Source organism: Leguminivora glycinivorella, chromosome 4 (assembly GCF_023078275.1).
Source record: "Leguminivora glycinivorella isolate SPB_JAAS2020 chromosome 4, LegGlyc_1.1, whole genome shotgun sequence".
Classification (NCBI taxonomy): domain Eukaryota; kingdom Metazoa; phylum Arthropoda; class Insecta; order Lepidoptera; family Tortricidae; genus Leguminivora; species Leguminivora glycinivorella.
In genome coordinates, this window is record NC_062974.1 from 25518350 (window position 1) to 25523167 (window position 4818).

The 4818-nt window shown below is 33.7% G+C and overlaps 1 long non-coding RNA gene across 1 annotated transcript; it reads right to left on the reverse strand.

Moving 5' to 3' along the window:
* Positions 1 to 1509: 1509 nt before the first annotated feature.
* Positions 1510 to 2438, reverse strand: LOC125225870. Its single transcript, XR_007177036.1, has 3 exons — positions 2219 to 2438; positions 1968 to 2111; positions 1510 to 1750 (listed from the first exon to the last, which is right to left on the reverse strand). It is a non-coding gene; the product is annotated as an uncharacterized LOC125225870 (long non-coding RNA).
* Positions 2439 to 4818: the final 2380 nt, after the last annotated feature.

The window sequence follows — 4818 nt, forward strand, 5'->3', positions numbered from 1 at the left end:
TCAACAAGTCATATAATGAATTGCATTGTTTGTCAAGACATCTTCATGAAGTTGGCTTTCAATGATATTGTAATATTGTATTGTCATCCCACTTATTGGTTTTATAAAATTTCAGCTCTTTAGGTAACATGTAGCATGTAGCTAGTAAATATATCAACTATGGAGTAGTCTACAATATGACCCAAGGTTAGGAATAGGAAAACATAATTGCTAAGAAAAAGCTTTTTAAAAAATATTAATCTCGAGATTGTGATTAGACTAATTCTAGTACACTATAAAATAGAGCAAGTAAGTTGAACATAGGTTTCCTATATTTATAACTTTGTTAGATTATCCGTCTGTCTGTGTTTTGATTTTTTGAACCAGTTATCAGTGGATGCAGTAAGTTAGCATAGATCAATTTGACTGGTTAGGTAGATAAGCTAGACTTAAGATTTTAGACTTAGTAGTAGTGTTTGTGCCAAACATAGTGCACAGTATAATAGTTTGAATGAACAAATGGAGTCAGTCTGTAATAGACTTGCTATTATTAGAATCAGGAATAAGAGCCAATAATATTATTTATCCGAGAGTAAACCAAAGAATAATAAATGAATAAATAAATAAACATTTTACCATTGTGGATGTAGATCAGACATACAGGAGCTGAGTCAGGTCAGCCTGGGAGTCATTCTGTTGCAAGTGAATGTGTTTCGAGCACACACACACGTTGCTCAGTCAAAGGGGCATGCAAATGGAGTTCCAATTTGTACACAGCCGGGGAAGGGGCAGGACGTTAATCCCAGTATAATGGCAGCACTGCTCAGCATGCTCTGGAAAAGTTAAGAAAATAATTATTAATTAAGTAGGAAGTAAGCCTAGTTATAAGCATAAGTTATAAGAATAAGATTGGCAGAGATTTTATAACTAAATAAGTATTTGATCATTTTATTAATTAGGGTCTACTTTAATTACGGGATGAATTTCAAATTTTATCATACTAAACTATTATCGAAATAAAGTTTAGTCAAACCAAAGAGAAATAATTGACTTAACGACAACATAAAAGGTAAATAAATAAATAAAAATTGAAGGGGCATTTTTGTACAGGCCTACTTGATTACAAACTAAGCATGATTCTTATTATTGACATTCAGTAATGCTTACATTCTTCATTTATACAATTTTTACTTAAAACCAACATTGCTTGGTCATACTTTATTATTCCGGGGTTTTCCACAGCTCGTGGAAGCATGGAGTCCGCTTAACAACTAATTCCAGGATTTGGCGTAGGCACTAATTTTCAATAGGTCTTATTGAAATTAGTCTGGTTTCCTCACAATGATTTCCTTCACTCAAAAGCAACTGGCAAATATCAGATGACAGTTTCAAGGACAATGGGTCGCGGTTCAAACCCGTACCTTATAATTCAAGGCATACAAATAATTTTATTAACACTTGGTGAGATTAGTTAACAGATTACAGGATCATTAGACATTAAAAGTGTAACTTACATATTAGTGCAGGTGATGCAAGCCGTGATCGTCGGTGCCTTGTCTACTCATGGAAGCGGTCCGTCGAAAATGAGCTGCGAGTGGCAGGTTTGAGCTGGTGGAGCGAGGTCACGAGGGTTGCCGAAGATAGGAAGGCGTGGCGTGAGTTTGTGAAGGCCCTTTGTACCTCCGGGGTGTCTTAGGACACCCACACATAACTGGTAAGGTAGTATAGTGGCACTGGGGCTTAACTCCAAGGGGCATCTAGCACCCAATACCTGAAACATGTAAATAGGCGGACATAAGAAATAGGAAGTTGTAGGCTTACTACTAAAATTCTCCATCTCTAAGACCAGAATTAGAATGTTATTGTAGTGCGCTATAGGAATTAGACAATCTCTCTATTGGAAAACATTTTACCATTTTAGCAAGTCAAGGTTTAAACTAAACTATGAACTGCTTTGTGATGGACAAGTTAAATACATTATTACTTACGGCGAAAACTTGGCTAATTCCATTATGGTATCATCAAATCATCATGAAGAAAACCACGTAGTTCCACTGGCGTCATGGGGTCATTTTATTATTGTAGCTAAAGGTTCGGTTTGTTTCATTATTGTTCATGATGTTTTCCATAATCTAAAACCAAACAAGCATTTATTTATTACATTCGTTATACACATTTTGTGTTGTATTTACCACATTACTAACAACATATATCATTACTTAGTTAATGTATTACTCACTTTTTTATGATTTATAACAAATACAAGCCAGCAGGTCGATAAATTACGTAATTTTCAGTTCCAAATAATGCGTGTACGTCTGAACGGCATCCATTTTTCTTTTATTTCTGTCTGACTGACAGTAATGACGTGGCAATGACGTCAGCATAGCAAATGTTGCCATAGAAAAATCAAAAGGGCTCTATAGATCATAAGACATTTGACGGACCGGATGCGACTAAAATTTATCCAGCATGAATGGGGCTCTGCAGACTATGTGGAACGAATTGTAGAATAATAAGATAGAGACAGTGATTTGACGTTTACATTCAATCTTAATGCTTTTTTTTTATATAAATATGAAATAAATAAATAAATATTGGGGACATCTTACACAGTTCAACTTAGCCCCAAACCTATCAAATTTTGTGCTATGGGTGCTAAGCGACGATATGCCTATTTGAATGGATAAAAACATGCTTGTATACAAGGGAAACATCCATGATAATAAATATATTCTGTGGAGTTTCATTGAGGAGAAAAATATTATTATAGTAAAACTTTGTTTAGACTGCTAGTATACTATGACAAATTAAAAGGTCAGTTGAAGAACACCAAATTTCAAACTTTCTATGTTTTGCTAAATAACGGATCGTAGAACCATATTAGTTATAAAATGAGATAAATAGGTAATGCGTAGTAGTACAGAATTTACTAGCTTTTGCCCGCGGTTTCGCTCGCTTACTGTTCGAAACGTAATTCTTGTTCAATCGTTTACAAAACAAAGTAAGATTTCAGTTGGATCTGTAGATTTCGATGTACGGTACGGTAGCCATACTACCATCGTTGTGTAACAATGAAGCAATCGTTGCAATCATTTATTTAGAAAAATAGTACGTACATTATTATGTGCAACCAAGTCTTATATTTCGTCATGTTTGGAAACTTTCACTCATGTGTCTTTCCATCTTTTTTATGTAATACGTCGGTGGCAAACAAGCATAAGGCCCGCCTGATGTTAATAAGCTAATGATAGGTCAGTATGTATGTATGTATGTGTGTATGTTTGTAACGATAATACTAGAAGATAGTTATGTCATAGAGTTAGAAGATGTTATCAGAGCAGTCAGGCGTAACAAGTTAGGTACTTGTATTATTTTTCCTACTTACAAAAGGAGAATTCTTAACAGTATCATCTTCCATGATTTAACTTTGCGTCTTGAACTATAGGTTAAAAAAAAAATGTAAGTAATTAATACTTAACGGTAATTGGTGTTACATATAATATTTTGGAGTTTTGCGTACAATTTTGCGTACGTTTGTATAGGGTTAATGCGAAAGTTAAATGTAAGACGTGATTGCGTAGGGTGATTCATAAAGTAAAGAATAACATAGTATTTATACTTATGATATAAGTATATATATATTATTTTTAATTTCTGATCAATTTGAAAAATTGATAAAACTTTTTAATTATGATATCATACATTATTTTTACTGTCATTATCTAAGTGGACTTGCAGGTATGACAGAAACAGTAAAATTGAGCGTATGAGGAAGGATGAAATCTGAATGAGTAGTATAAATGAGAGTCACATAATAGAAAGAAGAGCTAGATGAATGGATGGAGAGTCGTTTGAAGATATGAAGGGTTTCCTCATGTTTGCAAGTTTGAGAATAGTGACGGCAGTTATTGGAATTTCGAAATGGGGAAAGGGTTACACAAACTTGATACCAAAAGAGTTAGGTGTTAGGATAAATAATTTATACCTTTTACAGGTACATTCTTTTGGTAACAACATACTCTACATGCCGCTAACAAACGAACTAAACACACACCCTGTGTCTTTATGGGATAAATCAGATAATTTTGTCTGGCATATATAAAAAAAAATGTGACTTAACATGGAATCATATTTATAAAATTGTTGATTTGATTAAAACATTGATTGTCTGATTACTCTTATAATTATACATAGGACATTATGCCGAGAAAGGAGGAAAATTATTGATTAGTATTGAGTTGTGGACTGGTTCCTTGAACTATGGGGAGAACAGTTGTCAGTGGCTACCTGAGAATAGAAAGGCTTTTTCTTTCTAGTGAAGAGATCTTTGTAAGTTCATAATATCTGTACAATGGAGATAGCGGGTTACCTGTCGGACAATGTGACTAACTACCCATATGAGGATGCAAGGATTTTACCATTAGGGTACATTTGATTCACAACCAAATGCTTTTACTGGAATGAAAATTCTGGCTGGTGGCAATTTGACTCATGTGTCTGGGTAACTATTAAGTTCATAATTCGTGCTGGATCAGTGAGGTTCTTTTGAGTATTGGTCATTTTTATTCACCACAACTATGAAAATGGGAAATTGAAAATTTCAATAACTGAATTATTTTATTGGTTATTTTCGTTTAACACAAAATGTTATTTTGAATCAAACGAAAATAAAAGGGGCAGATGTAACGGACCACACAGTCCTCGGTTCAAATCATAAGATATAACTATAATAATTATGCTTAGAAACAAATGCATACAGAGATAAAAACTTAAAAATTGCAAATAAATAAAACGAAAACAACTTACATACGAAATGGAATTCCAACAAATTAAAAA